This window comes from Bombina bombina, chromosome 6, assembly GCF_027579735.1.
Source record: "Bombina bombina isolate aBomBom1 chromosome 6, aBomBom1.pri, whole genome shotgun sequence".
Taxonomy (NCBI): Eukaryota; Metazoa; Chordata; class Amphibia; order Anura; family Bombinatoridae; genus Bombina; species Bombina bombina.
The window spans coordinates 1,127,887,144-1,127,911,551 of record NC_069504.1 but is presented as its reverse complement, the minus strand read 5'-3'; positions in this window follow the sequence as shown (position 1 = coordinate 1,127,911,551).

The following is a 24,408-nucleotide window of genomic DNA, read 5'->3' as shown; positions in this document are numbered from 1 at the left end:
CCTGCCTCTGACCTCACTGCACGTCACTGGCTTTCTCTACATTCATGTGATGTCTAATAATAAACTCTGTGCTAATGTATGTTAGCTACTAATAGCTTTATCTGCATTCATGTGATGTCTAATCATAAACGCTCAGCGCTAATGTATGTTAGCTACTAATAGCTAGCTTTATCAGCATTCATGTGATGTCTAATCATAAACTTTCAGCGCTAATGTATGCTACTAATAGCTAGCTGTCTCTGCATTCATGTGATGCCTAATCATAAACTCTCAGCGCTAATGTATGCTACTAATAGCTAGCTGTCTCTGCATTCATGTGATGCCTAATCATAAACTCTCAGCGCTAATGTATGTTAGCTACTAATAGCTAGCTGTCTCTGCATTCATGTGATGTCTAATCATAAACTCTCAGCGCTAATGTATGTTAGCTACTAATAGCTAGCTGTCTCTGCATTCATGTGATGTCTAATCATAAACTCTCAGTGATAATGTATGTTAGCTACTAATAGCTAGCTTTCTCTGCATTCATGTGATGTCTAATCATAAACTCTCAGTGCTAATGTATGTTAGCTACTAATAGCTAGCTGTATCTGCATGCATGTGATGTCTAATCATAAACTCTCAGTGCTAATGTATGTTAGCTACTAATAGCTAGCTGTATCTGCATTCATGTGATGTCTAATAATAAACTCTCATTGCTAATGTATGTTAGATACTAATAGCTAGCTCTCTCTGCATTCATGTGATGTCTAATCATAAACTCTCAGCGCTAATGTATGCTACTAATAGCTAGCTTTATCAGCATTCATGTGATGTCTAATCATAAACTCTCAGCGCTAATGTATGCTACTAATAGCTAGCTCTCTCTGCATTCATGTGATGTCTAATCATAAATTCTCAGCGCTAATGTATGCTACTAATAGCTAGCTTTCTCTGCATTCATGTGATGTCTAATCATAAACTCTCAGCGCTAATGTATGCTACTAATAGCTAGCTGTCTCTGCATTCATGTGATGTTTAATCATAAACTCTCAGCACTAATGTATGTTAGCTACTAATAGCTAGCTTTCTCTGCATTCATGTGATGTCTAATCATAAACTCTCAGCACTAATGTATGTTAGCTACTAATAGCTTGCTTTCTCTGCATTCATGTGATGTCTAATCATAAACTCTCAGCGCTAATGTATGTTAGCTACTAATAGATAGCTTTATCAGCATTCATGTGATGTCTAATCATAAACTCTTAGCGCTAATGTATGTTAGCTACTAATAGCTAGCTTTGTCTACATTCATGTGATGTCTAATCATAAACTCTCAGCGCTAATGTATGTTAGCTACTAATAGCTTTCTCTGCATTCATGTGATGTCTAATCATAAACTCTCAGCGCTAATGTATGCTACTAATAGCTAGCTTTCTCTGCATTCATGTGATGTCTAATCATAAACTCTCAGCGCTAATGTATGCTACTAATAGCTAGCTGTCTCTGCATTCATGTGATGTCTAATCATAAACTCTCAGCGCTAATGTATGTTAGCTACTAATAACTAGCTTTATCAGCATTCATGTGATGTCTAATCATAAACTCTCAGCGCTAATGTATGCTATTAATAGCTGTCTCTGCATTCATGAACCCATGGAGAAAATAGGAAACGAACAACTTAAAAAGTTACATTAATTGAATAATGGTAATTACTGTATGTTGTTGCATGTAAAAGGCAGTGATTGTTTCAAAGTGTATTCTTCTTTCCCTCCCTTCCTCCCTCAACTCACCCCCTCCCTCAACTGACTCCCTACTTTATCTCAACTCCCTCCTTTATCTCAACTCCCTCCTTTATCTCAACTCCCTCCCTTGCTCCCTTCTTTCACTCCTTTCTTTCCCTCACCACTTTTCTCTTCTCTCTCTCTCTACCTCCCTTCCTGCTTTCCTTTCCCTCCCTTTTTTCCCCTCCCCTTCTTTTGCCTCTCTTCCCTCAGGGAGAAAATGGTATGAGATGCATGCAATTCAACCCACCTGTATGCAAGTGTTTTGCTAGCCCATTTTCTTTTTAATTTTTGTTAAAAAAAACCAAAACAAACAAAAAATAATTAACACAATGACAGAAAAAAATATTAAGTGGAAAAAAGCCATAAAACTTTCGAGGGGGTGGGGGTGCCGCAGAATTTTGAGTGCCTAGGGCAGAACAAAACATAAATACGCCACTGAGTTTAATGTAAGTGATTGTGTTTTTAAAATCACAAATTTGCTTGTTATCATCAGGTTGTCTATAGCAATGATGAGCATAATCTAGGACTTGTCACATATTCATCATCCTAACTAGGAATTGTGTTTGTGCTTTTTCTCTGACAGCTGAAACTGAGTCGACAAGAGGAGGTGGCTGTAAATGAATCTAAGAATTTATCATATCATCTTTTTTCACTTCTATATTGATTGTGAATTAGTACAATAATATGTTTTTTGGTTTTAGAACAATGTTGAGTATAATATAGGCTTTGACACATATTCCATAACAATGTTTTTTGTTTGTGCTTCTTCTCTGACAGATGAAACTGAGCAATCAGAGTATGCGGCAATGTCGCCAGAGATAGCTGAAGAGGAGGTGGCGGCAACAGAAAGTAAGAATTTATCATCTGATGTTTTATAAATTCTATTTTGAAAGTGAATTGTTATAACTTATTTTATTTTGTGTTTTTATTACAGCAGAAGATTGGGGGACGCAAACAGAGCCCTTCATTCCCTGTTTATTTAGCAGACTCACCCAGGCGCTTCAAACAGTGGCTGAGGCTGTGCGAGAAATACAGGACGCTCTGCTTGAATTTTAATTTGTTGATTTTTTATTTAATTTTAATTTTTTTATTTTTTTATAAAGTTTTTCTAAATAATAAAAAATATATTAAGAAAATAATGTTATTCTGGAAGGGACATGAAAAGAAAAACATAATTTATGCTTACCTGATAAATGTATTTCTCTTGTAGTGTATCCAGTCCACGGATCATCCATTACTTGTGGGATATATTCCCTTCCCAACAGGAAGTTGCAAGAGGATCACCCACAGCAGAGCTGCCATATAGCTCTTCCCCTCACATGTCATATCCAGTCATTCGACCGAAACAAGACAAGAAAGGAGAAACCATAGGGTGCAGTGGTGACTGGAGTTTTTAATTAAAATTTAGATCTGCCTTAAAAAGACAGAGCGGGCCATGGACTGGATACACTACAAGAGAAATAAATTTATCAGGTAAGCATAAATTATGTTTTCTCTTGTTAAGTGTATCCAGTCCACGGATCATCCATTACTTGTGGGATACCAATACCAAAGCTAAAGTTCACGGATGATGGGAGGGACAAGGCAGGAACTTAAACGGAAGGAACCACTGCCTGTAGAACCTTTCTCCCAAAAACAGCCTCCGAAGAAGCAAAAGTGTCAAATTTGTAAAATTTTGAAAAGGTGTGAAGCGAAGACCAAGTCGCAGCCTTGCAAATCTGTTCAACAGAGGCCTCATTTTTAAAGGCCCAGGTGGAAGCCACAGCTCTAGTAGAATGAGCTGTAATCCTTTCAGGGGGCTGCTGTCCAGCAGTCTCATAGGCTAAACGTATTATGCTACAAAGCCAAAAGGAGAGAGAGGTTGCCAAAGCTTTTTGACCTCTCCTCTGACCAGAGTAAACGACAAACAGGGAAGAAGTTTGACGAAAATCTTTAGTTGCCTGTAAATAGAACTTCAGGGCACGGACTACGTCCAGATTATGCAAAAGACGTTCCTTCTTTGAAGAAGGATTAGGGCACAATGATGGAACAACAATCTCTTGATTGATATTCCTGTTAGAAACTACCTTAGGTAAAAACCCAGGTTTAGTACGCAGCACTACCTTGTCTGAATGGAAAATCAGATAAGGAGAATCACAATGTAAGGCGGATAACTCAGAGACTCTTCAAGCCGAGGAAATAGCCATCAAAAACAGAACTTTCCAAGATAAAAGCTTAATATCAATGGAATGAAGGGGTTCAAACAGAACTCCTTGGAGAACTTTAAGAACCAAGTTTAAGCTCCACGGAGGAGCAACAGTTTTAAACACAGGCTTAATCCTAGCCAAAGCCTGACAAAATGCCTGGACGTCTGGAACTTCTGCCAGACGCTTGTGCAAAAGAATAGACAGAGCAGAAATCTGTCCCTTTAACGAACTAGCAGATAAGCCCTTTTCCAAACCCTCTTGTAGAAAGGACAATATCCTAGGAATCCTAACCTTACTCCATGAGTAACTCTTGGATTCGCACCAATATAAGTATTTACGCCATATCTTATGGTAGATTTTTCTGGTAACAGGCTTCCGTGCCTGTATTAAGGTATCAATAACTGACTCTGAGAAGCCACGCTTTGATAGGATCAAGCGTTCAATCTCCATGCAGTCAGCCTCAGAGAAATTAGATTTGGATGGTTGAAAGGACCTTGTATTAGAAGGTCCTGCCTCAGGGGCAGAGACCATGGTGGACAGGACGACATGTCCACTAGGTCTGCATACCAGGTCCTGCGTGGCCACGCAGGCGCTATCAGAATCACTGATGCTCTATCCTGTTTGATCTTGGCAATCAGTCGAGGCAGCAGCGGAAATGGTGGAAACACATAAGCCATCTTGAAAACCCAAGGGGCTGCTAGAGCATCTATCAGCGTCGCTCCCGGGTCCCTGGACCTGGATCCATAATGAGGAAGCTTGGCGTTCTGGCGAGACGCCATGAGATCCAGTTCTGGTTTGCCCCAACGATGAATCAGTTGAGCGAACACCTCCGGATGAAGTTCCCACTCCCCCGGATGAAAAGTCTGGCGACTTAGAAAGTCCGCCTCCCAGTTCTCCACGCCTGGGATGTAGATCGCTGACAGGTGGCAAGAGTGAGACTCTGCCCAGCGAATTATCTTTGAGACTTCTAACATCGCTAGGGAACTCCTGTTTCCCCCTTGATGGTTGATGTAAGCCACAGTCGTGATGTTGTCTGACTGAAATCTGATGAACCTCAGTGTTGCTAACTGAGGCCAAGCTAGAAGAGCATTGAATATTGCTCTTAACTCCAGAATATTTATTGGGAGGAGTTTCTCCTCCTGGGTCCACGATCCCTGAGCCTTCAGGGAGTTCCAGACTGCGCCCCAACCTAGAAGGCTGGCATCTGTTGTTACAATCGTCCAATCTGGCCTGCGAAAGGTCATGCCCTTGGACAGATGGACCCGAGAAAGCCACCAGAGAAGAGAATCTCTGGTCTCCTGATCCAGATTTAGTAGAGGGGACAAATCTTAGTAATCCCCATTCCACTGGCTTAGCATGCATAATTGCAGCGGTCTGAGATGCAGGCGCGCAAATGGCACTATGTCCATTGCCGCTACCATTAAGCCGATTACTTCCATGCACTGAGCCACTGACAGGCGTGGAATGGAATGAAGCACACGGCAAGCATTTAGAAGTTTTGATAACCTGGACTCTGTCAGGTAAATTTTTATCTCTACAGAATCTATAAGAGTCCCTAGGAAGGAGACTCTTGTGAGTGGTGATAGAGAACTCTTTTCCATGTTCACTTTCCACCCATGCAACCTCAGAAATGCCAGAACTATCTCTGTATGAGACTTGGCCATTTGAAAGCTTCACGCCTGTATCAGGATGTCGTCTAGATACGGAGCCACCGCTATGCCTCGCGGTCTTAGAACCGCCAGAAGTGAGCCCAGAACCTTTGTAAAGATTCTCGGGGCCGTAGCCAACCCGAAGGGAAGAGCTACAAACTGGTAATGCCTGTCTAGAAAGGCAAATCTCAGGTACCGATAATGATCCTTGTGAATCGGTATGTGAAGGTAGGCATCCTTTAAGTCCACTGTGGTCATGTACTGACCCTCTTGGATCATGGATAGGATGGTTCGAATAGTTTCCATTTTGAATGATGGAACTCTTAGGAATTTGTTTAAGATCTTTAGGTCCAAGATTGGTCTGAAGGTTCCCTCTTTCTTGGGAACCACAAACAGATTTTGAGTAAAATCCCTGTCCTCGTTCCGTCCGCGGAACCGGGTGGATTACTCCCATTACTAGGAGGTCTTGTACACAGCATAGGAATGCCTCTTTCTTTATCTGGTTTTCTGATAACCTTGATAGATGGAATCTCCCTCGAGGAGGAGAAGCTTTGAAGTCCAGAAGATATCCCTGAGATATGATTTCCAACGCCCAGGGATCCTGGACATCTCTTGCCCACGCCTGGGCGAAGAGAGAAAGTCTGCCCCCCACTAGATCCGTTTCCGGATAGGGGGCCGTTCCTTCATGCTGTCTTGGGGGCAGTAGTAGGTTTTCTGGCCTGCTTGCCCTTGTTCCAGGACTGGTTAGTTTTCCAGGCCTGTCTGTAACGAGCAACAGTTCCTTCCTGTTTTGGAGCGGAGGAAGTTGATGCTGCTCCTGCCTTGAAATTTTGAAAGGCACGAAAATTAGACTGTTTGGCCTTTGATTTGGCCCTGTCTTGAGGAAGGGTATGACCCTTACCTCCAGTAATGTCAGCAATAATTTCTTTCAAGCCGGGCCCGAATAAGGTCTGCCCCTTGAAAGGAATATTAAGTAATTTAGATTTAGAAGTCACGTCAGCTGACCAGGATTTAAGCCATAGCGTTCTCCGCGCCTGGATGGCGAATCCAGAGTTCTTAGCCGTTAGTTTAGTCAAATGTACAATGGCATCAGAAACAAATGCATTAGCTAGCTTAAGTGATTTAAGCTTGTCCATAATTTCATCCAATGGAGCTGTGTGAATGGCCTCTTCCAGAGACTCAAACCAGAATGCCGCAGCAGCAGTGACAGGCGCAATGCATGCAAGGGGCTGCAAGATAAAACCTTGTTGAACAAACATTTTCTTAAGGTAACCTTCTAATTTTTTATCCATTGGATCCGAAAAAGCACAACTATCCTCCACCTGGATAGTGGTACGCTTAGCTAAAGTAGAAACTGCTCCCTCCACCTTAGGGACCGTCTGCCATAAGTCCCGTGTAGTGGCGTCTATTGGAAACATCTTCCTAAATATAGGAGGTGGGGAAAATGGCACACCGGGTCTATCCGACTCCTTGCTAATAATTTCTGTAAGCCTTTTAGGTATAGGAAAAACGTCAGTACACACCGGTACCGCATAGTATCTATCCAGCCTACACAATTTCTCTGGAATTGCAACTGTGTTACAGTCATTCAGAGCAGCTAGAACCTCCCCAAGCAATACACGGAGGTTCTCAAGCTTAAATTTAAAATTAGAGATCTCTGAATCAGGTTTCCCCGGATCAGATCCGTCACCCACAGAATGAAGCTCTCCGTCCTCATGTTCTGCAAACTGTGACGCAGTATCAGAAATGGCTCTTACAGCACCAGCGCGCTCTGCATCTCTCCTAATCCCAGAGCTATCGCGCTTGCCTCTCAATTCTGGCAATCTAGATAATACTTCTGACAGGGTATTATTCATGATTGTAGCCATGTCCTGTAAAGTAATTGCTATGGGCGTCCCTGATGTACTTGGCGCCATATTAGCCGCGCCCCCTGAGCGGGAGGCAAAGGTACTGACACGTGAGGAGAGTTAGTCGGCATAACTTCCCCCTTGTCGTCTGGTGATAATTCTTTTATAGATAAAGACTGACCTTTATTATTTAAAGTGAAATCAATACATTTAGTACACATATTTCTATGGGGCTCCACACTGGCCTTTAAACATAATGAACAAACAGATTAATCTGTGTCAGACATGTTTAAACAGACTAGCAATGAGACTAGCAAGCTTGGAAAACACTTTAAAATCAGTTTACAAGCAAAATAAAAAACGCTGCTGCGCCTTTAAGAAGCACACAACCTGTCTCAAGTTGAAATAACAATGAACCAAATCAGTTATACCAACCAAAATTTCACAGTAAATGTATTAAATTAGCAGAGCATTGCACCCACTTGCAAATGGATGATTAACCCCTTAATACCCAAACCGGATAATCAATAGAGAAAAAAACGTTTTTAAACACAGTCAAACACACTGTCACAGGTCTGCTGTGACTGATTACCTCCCTCAAAATTACTTTTGAAGTCCCTTGAGCTCTCTAGAGACGTCCTGGATCATGCAAGAAGAAGCAGGAAGACTGAGTCTGAATTTTTTCTGCGCAAAAAAGCGCTAAAATAGGCCCCTCCCACTTATTATTACATCAGTGGGAAGCCTCAGTTAACTGTTTCTATGCAGAAATTAAGTTAGCCATGTGGAAAAAATATGCCCCAATAAATTTTATCACCAATGTACCTCAAAAAAACGATTAAACATGCCAGCAAACGTTTTAAAAACATCTTTTTTAAAGAGTATGTATCTCTAATGATAAGCCTGATACCAGTCGCTTCTACTGCATTTAAGGCTTTACTACATTACTTCAGTATTAGCAGCATTTTCTTAGTCAAATTCCATTACCTAGAAAATTATTTTACTGCACATACATTAATAAGCCTGATACCAGTCGTTTTCGCTGCATTTAAGGCTTTACTTACATTACTTCGGTATCAGCAGCATTTTCTTAGTCAATTCCATTCCTTAGAAAAATATTTTACTGCACATACCTTAGTTGCAGGATACCCCGCACGCCATTCCCTTTCTGAAGTTACCCCACTCCTCAGAATGTGTGAGAACAGCCAGTGGATCTTAGTTACTTCTGCTAAGATCATAGAAAACGCAGGCAGATTCTTCTTCCAAATACTGCCTGAGAAAAAAACAGCACACTCCGGTGCCATTTAAAAATAACAAACTTTTGATTGAAGAAATAATTAAGTATAAAACACCACAGTCCTCTCACGACCTCCATCTATGTTGAGGGTTGCAAGAGAATGACTGGATATGACATGTAGGGGAGGAGCTATATGGCAGCTCTGCTGTGGGTGATCCTCTTGCAACTTCCTGTTGGGAAGGGAATATATCCCACAAGTAATGGATGATCCGTGGACTGGATACACTTAACAAGAGAAATATATGTTTAATTATGTATAAATAGCATGCAATGTTGTTGATTATTATTTTGTTTGATGTATATTCAATTTTTATCCATTTTTGGATCTATCCTTTGATGGGGAGCATATTTATAGAAACTATATAGCTGCTGAATGATGTCTGCATATCGATGACTCATGTGATTGGCTTGCACATGTGCATTGCTATTTCTAATAAATAGTTTATCTGAGGGATAATAGAAGTGAACAGGATTACTGCTGCTTGAGAAGGTCAGGTCTATCTGCATAATTAAATAACATATATGAGTTTGATGTCCCTTTATGACATGAAATAACATTTCTTTGAAGTGAAAAAATAATTGACAAATACTTCACATTGCGTTATTTTTAAAAATATTATTGATCCGATTAATAATATATTTATAATATCTAAAATTAGTCATATGAATAAATACTGAGATACGAAGGTCAACATTGCTTTATTCAAACATTACAACGTTGAGGAACATGTTAACAATTTTAATAAATGGACATAACAGATATATATACAGTATATATATATATATATATACAAACATACATATATATATATATATATATATATATATATATATATACACATCTTTAAAAATAAAAATATATTATAAATTTATATATATAATGTTATTTTTAAATATATATATATATATATATATATATATATAAATCTAGATATATTTTAAAAATAAGAATATATATGTATATATATATATATATATATGTATGTATGTATGTGTATATATATATATATATGTGTGTGTATATATAATCTATATCTATATCAATAATATCTCTCTCTCTCTCTCTCTCTCTCTATATATATATATATATATATTATATATATATATATATATATATATATATATATATATATATCAAAATAACAAGCGAATTGTATTGAGCAATGATACTTTTTTATTGGACTAACTATACATTTATAAGATGACAAGCTTTCGGAAGAATATCTTCCTTTTTTAAGTGTGAAGCAATACTGAATGCTTCAGACTTGAAAAAGGAAGGAACTCTTCTGAAAGTTTGTCAACTTATAAATGTATAGTTAGTCCAATAAAAAAGTATCATTGCTCAATGCAATACTCTTGTTATTTTGTTATCTAAATCTCTGGACTAACACGGCTACTCTAATCAACGTATATATATTTATTTATTTGTAAAATATTTTACCAGGAAGAATACATTGAGATTTCTCTCGTTTTCAAGTATGTCCTGGGTCCACAAAACATTGCATTGATACAATAGGGTACAATAAAATACAGAAACAATCGGCTAGATTACGAGTTTTGCGTTATGAGTAAAAAAGCAGAGTTAAGGATCATAACGCTGCTTTTTTACTACCGCTGCTATTACGAGTCTTGTAGGTACAGCTGTCCCGCACACTTTTTTGGCCGTACTGCAAATTAACTTACGCAATTTGCATATAGTCTTTTTTTCAATGGGACTTCCATAGCGCCGGTATTACAAGCTTTTTTGGAGGCCAAAAAGTGAGCGATACAGCCTATCCTGCAAGATTCGTAATGCATTCTAAAGTCAGTAGTTATGAGTCTTACACTACAAAGCTGTAGCATAAAACTCATAACTAAAGTGTTAAAAAGTACACTAACACCCATAAACTACCTATTAACCCCAAACCGAGGCCCTCCAACATCGCAAACACTAAAATAAAATTATTAACCCCTAATCCACCGCTCCGGACATCGCTGCCACTAGAATAAACATATTAACCCCTAAACCGCCGCACTCCCGCATTGTAAACACTAGTTAAACATTATTAACCCCTTATCTGCTGTCCCTAACATCGCCGCCACCTACATTACATTTATTAACCCCTAATCTGCCACCCCCAACGTCGCCACCACCTACATTACATTTATTAACCCCTAATCTGCCGCCCCCAACGTCGCCGCCACTATACTATATTTATTAACCATTAAACCTAAGTTTAACCCTAACACCCCCTAAGTTAAATATAATTAAAATAAATCTAAATAAAACTTACTATCATTACCTAAATAATTCCTATTTAAAACTAAATACTTACCTATAAAATAAACCCTAAGCTAGCTACAATATAACTAATAGTTACATTGTAGCTAGCTTGGGGTTTATTTTTATTTTACAGGCAAGTTTGTATTTATTTTAACTAGGTAGACTAGTTACTAAATAGTTATTAACTATTTAATAACTACCTAGCTAAAATAAATACAAATTTACCTGTACAATAAAACCTAACCTAAGTTACACTAATACCTATCACTACACTACAATTAAATAACTTACCTAAATTAAATACAATTAAATAAATTAAATAAAATTAGCTAAATTACCACAACCCCCCTCACTAAATTACAGAAAATAAAAAAACAAATTACAAGATATTTAAACTAATTACACCTAATCTAATAGCCCTATCAAAATAAAAAAGCCCACCCAAAATAAAAAAAAAAACCCTAGCCTAAACTAAACTAACAATAGCCCTTAAAAGGGCCTTTTGCGGGGCATTGCCCCAAAGTAATCAGCTCTTTTACCTGTAAAAAAAATACAAACAACCCCCCCAACAGTAAAACCCACCCCCAACACAACCAACCCCCCAAATAAAACCCTAACTAAAAAAAACCTAAGCTCCCCATTGCCCTGAAAAGGGCATCTGGATGGGCATTGCCTTTAAAAGGGCATTTAGCTCTATTGTTGCCCAAAGCCCTAACCTAAAAATAAAACCCACCGAATAAACCATTAAAAATCCTAACCTTAAAGATTCACTTACTGGGAGAAGTCTTCATCCAAGCAGCAAGATGTCGAAATCTCAATGTATCCTTCCTGGTAAAATATTTTTATAAATAAAATAAATGTCCTCAACAAAGCCGTCAAAAGTGGTCCTCCGGACAGCAGAAGTCTTCATCCAGACGGATGTCTGGAGCGGAAGATTAGGGGTTAATAAGTATAATGTAGGTGGCGGGGATGTTGGGGGCAGGAGATTAGAGGTTAATAATATTTAACTAGTGTTTGCAAGGCGGGAGTGCGGCAGCGGTTTAGGGGTTAATATCTTTATTATAGTGGCTGTGATGTCTGTAGCGGCAGATTAGGGGTTAAAAATGTTATTATAGTGATTGCGATGCAGGTTTAGGGGTTAATAAGTAGTTTATGGGTGTTAGAGTACTTTGTAGCACTTTAGTTATGAGTTTTATGTTACAGCAATGTAACATAAAACTCATAACTACTGACTTTAAAATGCGGTACGAATCTTGACGGGGTAGGGAATACCGCTCACTTTTTGGCCTCCCAGGACAAACTCGTAATACCGGCGCTATGGAAGTCCCATAGAAAAAAGGCTTTACAAAATTTACGTAAGTTGGTTTGCCTATACCTGCAAGACTCGTAATACCAGCAGGCATAAAAAAGCAGCGTTAGGACCTGTTAACGCTGCTTTTTAAGCTTACCGCACAACTCGTAATATAGCCGTAAGTTAGCTAAAGATTTGGCCAGCTTCGGGGAGAACCTATTAAATCTAGCATTATTGTTAGTGTCACATTGTAATAGTTGTTGCTTTAAGAAGGCTTCTCTCTCTAATTTAGCTTTTTGGTAGTTAGACCAATTTAGCTTATTGGGATTTTCTAGATATCTTCTTGCATACTTATTTTTTAACTGGTTGGCCAGTTGAGTTTCCCTTTTACCTAGGGCTTTTTTCCTTACAATCATATAAGCCTTAATGTGTCCTCTAAAAAAGGCCTTTGCTGTCTCCCAGAAATGTTTTATTTTTGATAGATAGTTATTGTTAAAGTGGAGGAATTCTCTCCATTTGGAGTGCAACCAATTTCTAAATTTAATATTTGAAATGAGGAACGATGGAAAGTAAACCCCTGCCTTTTTATTCTGTGTGGAGCTTAACTGACTAATGGATAGCGAAATAATTGCATGATCTGATATCAAAATGTTGGCGATGTCCGTTGCTACCTCAGCACCCAGGAGGGATTCACTAATCAGTAATATATCAATTCTTGAAAAAATGTGGTGTGTCTTAGACTCGCATGTGAAAGCTCTTTCATCTGGGTGCTGAAGTCTCCAGACATCTTTTAATTTAAGGCTTTTAGCAAAATTACCTAGGCCTTTGGCTTCTCTTAGATATCTGTCGGTCTGGGAAGCTTTGAAGAGGTCCAGATATGGGTTAAATACACTGTTAAAATCACCTCCAACTATTAAATCAGAATCCATGGAGTCTATAAGTTTAGCGAATAAGTTCTTCCAAAATGTAGGGCAATATTCATTTGGGGTGTATATGTTGCAGATGGTAAAATTACGTCCTTGTATGGATAATTTTATAATTAGGAATCTACCATCTTTATCTAGCACTTGAGATTTAATCTCATAATCTAGTTTTTTATTAAATAGGCAAGCCACCCCCCTTTTCCTTCCAAAAGCCGGAACTGCTATTACCGCCCCGATCCAGCCCATCTTTAGTTTAGCTGCTTCATGCTCATTTAGATGTGTCTTTTGTAAGAGTACTAAATCTGGGGCAGATTATTTAAGCTGGTATATTATTCTCCTCCTTTTAATCGGGGAGGTTATCCCCCCCACATTCCAAGATAGGATAAAAACGGAATTTTTCATTTACACTAAAAACTTTCTTTTAACCCTCAGAAAATCCGAAAATAATATATAATAATTAATAATAATATATATATTAATAATAGCTTATTTTGTAAAGAAGGTAGGAGAGGAGAGGGAAGGAGGCGGGGGAAAGGACTGGTGTAATTAAAACCAAAAAACATATAATACATACAACGAACAAAATATAACAACTTATTATTCTCTAGAGCCGTGATGCTCAACAGCCAAGCCGCGGCCCACTGCCGGGCCGCGACGGCCCTACTGGTGGGCCGCGACCCGACGCTCACTCTGACAGGCCCACCACTCTACATATCTCTAAAATTCTGGACAGGCCTGTCAGAGTACCAGTGCGCATGTCCGCTTGTGCGTTGTCATTGTGTAGCGGCAGGGAGCGCGACACAGCGTGAGAAGAACCAGATCGGCTCAAAGGTTAGTAAGCCCACTAACACCAATGATGTAACATAAATAGGGTGGCCACTGACACCAATGAATGTCTTTTATTATAAATAACCCTGACACCAATGCATATATATATATATATATATATATATATATATATATATGGATCCCACTGACACCAATAAATTGTTATGTAATTAACCCACTGTACACCAATGTATTTATATCCCACTGACACAATTAATTATTATTTAATTAAGCCACTGTACACCAATGTATTTATATATATTTATATCCCACTGGCACCAATGAATTATTATATAATTAACCCACTGTACACCAATGTATGTGTGTGTATATATATATATATACTGTATATATATATACTGTATATATATATATATATATATATATATATATATATATATATATATATATATATATATATATACAAAATAGAAATGGCTGCAGCACACCAAGTCAGGTTTATACCATTTTTATTACAAGCAGTGAAATACAGGCGACGTTTCGGGCTTCTGCCCTTTCTCAAGCCAATCTGCTTGCACCCTTACCTGAAGGTGAATTGGTGCTGGACTTTACCCTGTTTATATATATATATATATATATATATTACATTTCTGTACAGTGGGTTAATTATATAAAAATTAATTGGTGTCAGTGGGATATATATATATATATATAATAAATATATATATATTTTAAAAATACATTGGTGTACAGTGGGTTAATTAAATAATAATTCATTGGTGTCAGTGGGATATTGGGATATACAGTATATGTGTGTGTATAAAATTAACCCACTGCCACATATACATATATATATATATGTATATATATATATATATATATATATATATGTGTGTGTGTGTTAGTGGGTTCATTATATATATATATATATATATATATATATATATATATATATATATATATATATATATATAAATAAATAAATTCTCCACACTTTACAACCCACTCCCAATGATTACCGGGCCCTGGACAGCTCCAGCTAAAATTTACTGGGCCTTGAGTTCACTTGGCTTGAAAACCCATGCTTTAGAGTACAACAGGTCTTATTGTGCTTCAGAATTTGGTTGTAGCTTAGCATTTTTTATGTATTGTTTGGCTTCTTCAGCATTATCTATTAAAATCGTCTCAGTGTTGTGCCAGATTTTAAGTCTAGCCGGATAAATCATCGATGCTTTTATCCCTAACTCAATCATCTGTGAACATAGGGGAGAAATCTCCCTTCTTTTGTTTAGAGTTTCTGCAGAAAAATCCTGAAAAATAAGGACCCGTTTATTGTACAATTCAAATGGGATAGACTTACGGTATAGAGTAAGAATTTTATGTTTATCTTGAAAATTCAAAAATCTTGCTATAATTGGTCTTTTTGGGATATACAAAACTTCTTTTGATTTAACTGGTCCAACTCTGTGAGCTCTCTCAATACTTAGTGGGAGTTGATCTACTGGAAACCCCAGAGCTTTGGGTATTATAAGGGAAATTAACTCCATGATATCCGTATATTCCTGAGATTCTGGGATGCCTACAAACTTTAAATTATTCCTTCTATCTTCTAGGTCATCTATTCGCAATTGGAGGGTTTGAATTAGTTTAGCTTGTGAGTCAAGGAAGGATTGTTGGCTAAATTGTAGGTCATCAATTTCAGAAATTCTAGTTTCAATCTCAGATAGTCTGTTTGAAAATTGTTTTACTTCGTTAGACAAGCAAATTATCTCTTTTTTAATATTGTCAAATTGTAGCAAAAATATATCAGAGATTTGTTTCACTAGACTTTCTGTATCAATTGACTGACCTAGACTAGAGCTCTTGTCCACTTGTTCTATATCTGATGTATATTTTAGATGTTTGGGAGGCATATTTTCAGCGTTGTTTTTACTGCCAATCAGGAACCTATCCATCGACTAAATATAAAGATACAAAGGAAATTGTGCAGAGATTTAAAAAAAAAAAAAGGGTGTATAGTGAGAACGTGGGATGAAAATACACACAGTATTTAGTGAGGATGGCTCTATCAGCCTTGTAAAAAAGGAGTGTGACGTGCAGGTACACATATACGTGACAAATAATTAGCTGTGATAAAATCCCCTTTGATCTCTAATACTTTGCCTGTTCCAAGGTTCATACTTTGACCTGAGAATTTGGATTCTCCTGAATTATGTAAATTATCCTTGCCCCCTTATCTTACCTCCTCCCCCCCTTAATCTATTTACTTTTCATTTTAACCTTTTACAGGCCTTCCTAGATTGCCATCTTTGGAGCTTTAGGAATTTAGGGAGTTCATTCAATTTGCTTATATGTGAATTGGGGTGTCTCACAGTATAAATTTTTTTTATTTAAGCCAGGTCCATTAGGTCCTCTATACTTTCAGACAATGTCTAGTGCTTAATATAGTCCTATAAAAAGCTAGACCTTGTAAAGGGTATTTCCCAGCTATTTGCTCAAGGGGTCATTATATAAATACTTGTAGTGCTTGTGAGATTAAATTATTGACTTCCTACTAATCTAACCTTAATTCCTTAGCAAGATAATATACCTAAATTACCCTCTAGTATAGAGCACAAAACAGAATGAATCTTGGTATCAAATTACAAGTCTTACCCAGCTATAGAGATAGTGTTTTGGGACTATATCCAGGGTCTCCTGGAACAGATTATATTTTGTGAGGTAAATTAACCTCTAAGATCAGCTGATTAACAGTTGTTATATAGACAAAAATGTACATTCAATACAACATGAACAGTCTCTTAATTATTTGGTACCAACCTGGCTCAACACTGTTTGGCTCTACCTAAGCTACCCGGCTTAAAGTGATACTCCGCTTGTAAGCGCTAGCAATATACAATCAATACACAAATAAAAAGTATCTTAATTTTGTAGGATATTCTATTTTTAAAGATACATATTTTGACCAGCTACGATGATATCATTTTAGATCTGTACCCAAAATATTCAGAAAGTCTACTCCTAGAATTTACTGTTTTCAGAGGGATGATAAATGATTAATCTAACAACTGATGTACCAGAGACTTGTCCTAACTTCAATATATATATAATGTAATATCAAAAAATCTCACTCTATTACCACTATGTTAAAAATAGTTTAGCTATATCTAAGATATGTACTTAATGTCATGCTCCTTTATAGCGGCTAACTATATACAATCAGTGCGGCATTAGACATTATCTTGCTTTTATACAATATCCTATTTTTAGAAATAAATACTACACTCTTCAGAGTAGATCCTTTTGAAACAGAAGTACTATAGCCTATAGAGTGTCTGTAGTATCCATATACAACTGTTTATCTTGTGCAATTACTTCCAATGAGCTTACAAGGATAATATTATATGTTGTATTTCAAAGCAAGTTATATACCACAGATGTTAGTTTGATAGTCACTCATAGTCAAAAAGTCCAACAACAAAAATTATATTTCCCCTTTGTATAATAGCTCCAGTTTTAATGATTCAGTTAGTTGTGATGGGGAAACTCTTAATAGTGTCTTCTGTTGCTGCGTTTATCAAAAGGGTCTTCCCCTAGTATAGTTTAGGGAAATAAACGAGTCCTACTCAGCAAAGCCACTGTGCAGGACTGATCCCTTAATCACTTTTAGAAAGAGTATAGTAGCTTCCTTGCATAGGTCACTTTTGGCTTTTAACAGGGCCTTTAAACTATTTTTTCCTTCTTCCAAATGCAAAACAGAATAGTTCTACAATATGATACAGATGGAGAGACTGTGAAGTACTTATCTGAGTTCACTTCGATCTTGAAGCATGCATACAGTCCACAATATGTAGAAGTATCTGGCTATTCCCCGGTCTCCTGCAATATCCCAAAGTATCCGGTATTCAACTTAACTTTTTAAGTGCCTTCAGTGTGGAATTGATGGAAATGGTAGCCCGTTTTGGAGAGAAGCAGTATAACCCGCTTCTCCCCAGCTCAGGCCTCCGTGGAGTCTTGAGAGCGTATCCACCGCTTCTCAGCACACGGCTTTCTCTGCATATAGCCGCCCTTCCAGCGTAGTATGGCGTGGCTGGTACAGGCTATGTCTGCCACATTCGGTAGTGCTGATGCAAAATCCTCCAAAGAGGAACAGAAAACAAGCTGTGGCCCCAGCGACTGGGCCAGATGGCTTAGAGGGGCTTCCGCTGTCAGCTGCTGGCTCTTCACTGTCTGCACAGCAGCAAGCCGGTGTAGGCGTTCGCACCACACCAATGGCAGAAACGATCATGGTGGATGATGATAGCGGGTGTATTAAACAAACCAAGGACTAAGATTTCACGCGTCTGCCACCGCTCCTCCCACCTCCGTAAGCCTGTCGATGTTTACTTTTCTGTTTTCAATGGCTTCTCAAATTTATCTGTGATTGGCCATCCGGGTGCGAATATTATCGCTAGTTTTTCCCTCGTAAAATTGTCCACAGGTGCAATTCAAAAGATATACGACATGTGTAGTGGTACATGTAAGATAGAACTTGATATCAAATCTCTGGTTCTCTGGTTCGTGTGGGGATGTCTAAGCTGAGTCCCTTGGATCATGGAGTTACACGTGGTGCAGCCTAGACATTTGTAACAGCCCTTCTTCTTGTTACTTAACCAGTTTTTTTGGTAACAGTGTTCTGGATCTGTCAGCATTAGCTGGTCTCTAAGGCCTAGATTTAGAGTTCGGCGGTAGCCGTCAAAACCAGCGTTAGAGGCTCCTAACGCTGGTTTTGGGCGCCCGCTGGTATTTGGAGTCAGTGATTAAAGGGTCTAACGCTCACTTTTCAGCCGCGACTTTTCCATACCGCAGATCCCCCTACGCCATTTGCGTAGCCTATCTTTTCAATGGGATCTTTCTAACGCTGGTATTTAGAGTCGTTTCTGCAGTGAGCGTTAGAGCTCTAACGACAAGATTCCAGCCGCCTGAAAATAGCAGGAGTTAAGAGCTTTCTGGCTAACGCCGGTTTATAAAGCTCTTAACTACTGTACCCTAAAGTACACTAACACCCATAAACTACCTATGTACCCCTAAACCGAGGTCCCCCCACATCGCCGCCACTCGATTAAAATTTTTAACCCCTAATCTGCCGACCGCCACCTACGTTATACTTATGTACCCCTAATCTGCTGCCCCTAACACCGCCGACCCCTGTATTATATCTATTAACCCCTAACTTGCCCCCCACAACGTCGCCGCAAGCTACTTAAAATAATTAACCCCTAATCTTCCGACCGCAAATCGCCGCCACCTACGTTATCCCTATGTACCCCTAATCTGCTACCCCTAGCATCGCCGACCCCTATATTATATTTATTAACCCCTAATCTGCCCCCCACAACGTCGCCGACACCTACCTACACTTATTAACCCCTAATCTGCCGAGCGGACCTGAGCGCTACTATAATAAAGTTATTAACCCCTAATCCGCCTCACTAACCCTATCATAAATAGTATTAACCCCTAATCTGCCCTCCCTAACATCGCCGACACCTACCTTCAATTATTAACCCCTAATCTGCCGACCGGAGCTCACCGCTATTCTAATAAATGTATTAACCCCTAAAGCTAAGTCTAACCCTAACACTAACACCCCCCTAAGTTAAATATAATTTTTATCTAACGAAATAAATTAACTCTTATTAAATAAATAATTCCTATTTAAAGCTAAATACTTACCTGTAAAATACATCCTAATATAGCTACAATATAAATTATAATTATATTATAGCTATTTTAGGATTAATATTTATTTTACAGGCAACTTTGTAATTATTTTAACCAGGTACAATAGCTATTAAATAGTTAAGAACTATTTAATAGTTACCTAGTTAAAATAATTACAAATTTACCTGTAAAATAAATCCTAACCTAAGATATAATTAAACCTAACACTACCCTATCAATAAAATAATTAAATAAACTACCTACAATTACCTACAATTAACCTAACACTACACTATCAATACATTAATTAAACACAATTGCTACAAATAAATAAAATTAAATAAACTATCTAAAGTACAAAAAATAAAAAAGAACTAAGTTACAGAAAATAATAAAATATTTACAAACATAAGAAAAATATTACAACAATTTTAAACTAATTACACCTACTCTAAGCCCCCTAATAAAATAACAAAGCCCCCCAAAATAAAAAATTCCCTACCCTATTCTAAAATACAAATATTACAAGCTCTTTTACCTTACCAGCCCTGAACAGGGCCCTTTGCGGGGCATGCCCCAAGAATTTCAGCTCTTTTGCCTGTAAAAAAAAACATACTATACCCCCCCCCCCAACATTACAACCCACCACCCACATACCCCTAATCTAACCCAAACCCCCCTTAAATAAACCTAACACTACCCCCCTGATGATCTTCCTACCTTGTCTTCACCATGCCAGGTTCACCGATCCGTCCTGGCTCCAAGATCTTCATCCAAGCCAAGCGGGGGCTAGACATCCACTGAAGAAGTCCAGAAGAGGGTCCAAAGTCTTCCTCCTATCCGGCAAGAAGAGGACATCCGGACCGGCAAACATCTTCTCCAAGCGGCATCTTCTATCTTCTTCCATCCGATGACGACCGGCTCCATCTTGAAGACCTCCAGCGCGGATCCATCCTCTTCTTCCGACGACTAGACGACGAATGACGGTTCCTTTAAGGGACGTCATCCAAGATGGCGTCCCTCGAATTCCGATTGGCTGATAGGATTCTATCAGCCAATCGGAATTAAGGTAGGAATTTTCTGATTGGCTGATGGAATCAGCCAATCAGAATCAAGTTCAATCCGATTGGCTGATCCAATCAGCCAATCAGATTGAGCTCGCATTCTATTGGCTGATCGGAACAGCCAATAGAATGCGAGCTCAATCTGATTGGCTGATTGGATCAGCCAATCGGATTGAACTATATTCTGATTGGCTGATTCCATCAGCCAATCAGAAAATTCCTACCTTAATTCCGATTGGCTGATAGAATCCTATCAGCCAATCGGAATTCGAGGGACGCCATCTTGGATGACGTCCCTTAAAGGAACCGTCATTCGTCGTCTAGTCGTCGGAAGAAGAGGATGGATCCGCGCTGGAGGTCTTCAAGATGGAGCCGGTCGTCATCGGATGGAAGAAGATAGAAGATGCCGCTTGGAGAAGATGTTTGCCGGTCCGGATGTCCTCTTCTTGCCGGATAGGAGGAAGACTTTGGACCCTCTTCTGGACTTCTTCAGTGGATGTCTAGCCCCCGCTTGGCTTGGATGAAGATCTTGGAGCCAGGACGGATCGGTGAACCTGGCATGGTGAAGACAAGGTAGGAAGATCATCAGGGGGGTAGTGTTAGGTTTATTTAAGGGGGGTTTGGGTTAGATTAGGGGTATGTGGGTGGTGGGTTGTAATGTTGGGGGGGGGGTATAGTATGTTTTTTTTTACAGGCAAAAGAGCTGAAATTCTTGGGGCATGCCCCGCAAAGGGCCCTGTTCAGGGCTGGTAAGGTAAAAGAGCTTGTAATATTTGTATTTTAGAATAGGGTAGGGAATTTTTTATTTTGGGGGGCTTTGTTATTTTATTAGGGGGCTTAGAGTAGGTGTAATTAGTTTAAAATTGTTGTAATATTTTTCTTATGTTTGTAAATATTTTATTATTTTCTGTAACTTAGTTCTTTTTTATTTTTTGTACTTTAGATAGTTTATTTAATTTTATTTATTTGTAGCAATTGTGTTTAATTAATTTATTGATAGTGTATTGTTAGGTTAATTGTAGGTAATTGTAGGTAGTTTATTTAATTATTTTATTGATAGGGTAGTGTTAGGTTTAATTATATCTTAGGTTAGGATTTATTTTACAGGTAAATTTGTAATTATTTTAACTAGGTAACTATTAAATAGTTCTTAACTATTTAATAGCTATTGTACCTGGTTAAAATAATTACAAAGTTGCCTGTAAAATAAATATTAATCCTAAAATAGGTATAATATAATTATAATTTATATTGTAGCTATATTAGGATTTATTTTACAGGTAAGTATTTAGCTTTAAATAGGAATTATTTATTTAATAAGAGTTAATTTATTTCGTTAGATAAAAATTATATTTAACTTAGGGGGGTGTTAGTGTTAGGGTTAGACTTAGCTTTAGGGGTTAATACATTTATTAGAATAGCGGTGAGCTCCGGTCGGAAGATTAGGGGTTAATAATTGAAGGTAGGTGTCGGCGATGTTAGGGAGGGCAGATTAGGGGTTAATACTATTTATGATAGGGTTAGTGAGGCGGATTAGGGGTTAATAACTTTATTATAGTAGCGCTCAGGTCCGCTCGGCAGATTAGGGGTTAATAAGTGTAGGTAGGTGTCGGCGACGTTGTGGGGGGCAGATTAGGGGTTAATAAATATAACATAGGGGTCGGCGATGTTAGGGCAGCAGATTAGGGGTACATAGGGATAACGTAGGTGGCGGCGGTTTACGGAGCGGCAGATTAGGGGTTAAAAGTGTAATGCAGGGGTCAGCGATAGCGGGGGCGGCAGATTAGGGGTTAATAAGTGTAAGGTTAGGGGTGTTTAGACTCGGGGTACATGTTAGGGTGTTAGGTGCAGACTTAGGAGGTGTTTCCCCATAGGAAACAATGGGGCTGCGTTAGGAGCTGAACGCTGCTTTTTTGCAGGTGTTAGGTTTTTTTTCAGCTCAAACAGCCCCATTGTTTCCTATGGGAGAATCGTGCACGAGCACGTTTTTGATGCCGGCCGCGTCCGTAAGCAACTCTGGTATCGAGAGTTGCATTTGCGGTAAAAATGCTCTACGCTCCTTTTTTGGAGCCTAACGCAGCATTTGTTTGAACTCTCGATACCAGAGTTAAATTTATGGTGCGGCCAGAAAAAAACCCGCGGAGCGTTAACAGCCCTTTTACCGCCGAACTCTAAATCTAGCCGTAAGGGAACTACCCTTTCTAAATGCGATCATAGGTGGTCCATAATCTTTTAAGGGTAGTGTTGGATCAGTATTCATAACTGTCCAATGGCATTTAAGGTCATTGTTAAAGTTTCTTTTATCAGGGGAATATTCCGTGGTGAAGAGTAATTTCTTAACCTTTTCATTTTCATCATTATTCCTCATCATTGTCTTCTGTGCTGAGAGTACATCAATTTGTGTTAAATGCTGCATTTCTATGCATAGTTTGCCAATCTCAGTGCTAGAATATCCTTTTGGATAAAGCGACTACCCATATCTTCCACCTGGATCTGTTTCTTAATAGGGTCTGTATTATTATGTATGGTTCTTAGTAGCTGAGCTTTTGGAATAGAGTTTATCAGACTTCGTGGATGGGCACTTTTTGCAAATAGGATGGAATTCTTATCCTTTGGTTTTGGTGCATAGAATCGGACGGATGGGGTTCTCAGTATTAAAATATTTAAAGGTGTTATCATTGATATATCCATCCTGGAGTGCTTTCCTCAGCAACCCGTCAATGGTCTTCTGGAATATCTTAGTAGGATTTCTATCCAACTTATGATAGACTTGTGAATCAGCCAATTGATCACAGATTTCATCTATATACTGTTGATAATTCAAAATCACAACAGCCCTGCCTTTATCTGCGGGGCGAATGCGTGATGAGGATGTCCTCCTTTCTGAGAGATTATTCCCAATTAATTGAGGAACTGTTGAATGGACAATATTTGTTGGAACCTAACAGCTTACTAGTGACAGCAGACGTGAATAGTTTGTACACAATTATTCCTCATGATTTGGGAATATGAGCAGTACAGAAATCTCTACTCAGAACACCATATATTGGTCCTCCCATTGATGTTTTGTTGGACATAGTGAGATGCTGCCTAGAGATAATTTTTTCAATTTTTAAACTAACTACTACTTTCAAACATCAGGAATGGTGATGGGGTCTAACATAGCCCCATCGTACGCCAACATTTTCATGGAGGAATATGAAGTTGAGATCATGAAGATTGTTGACAAACCCCAGGGGCACAATCAAATATACGGCGCAGGTTTCGGCGCAAGCGTGGAAACCTGCGCCGCAAGTAATTTCACCTCGCACATCGGGGTATTACATATACTGCGCCGTTAGATGCTGAACTGGTGTAAGTAGGATAAATTGGCGATCTTCTGAAATGTGCGCAAATACACATTTTAGTCGTCGCAAGTAACTTACGCCAGTATTTTGACCACGGAAAGTGTCAATAAAGAGTAGTTTTATGCAAATTAGGCTAACACTCGTAAAAATTAACCGCAATTTCAAATAAATGCGACACGTAATTATGCTATTCAAAATTCATATATAAACCCATGCGCAGCCGCCATTTTCTTCAGTGTGCTTGGATTGTTCTTTGAACTACAGTACACTACAATGGAGTGGAGGA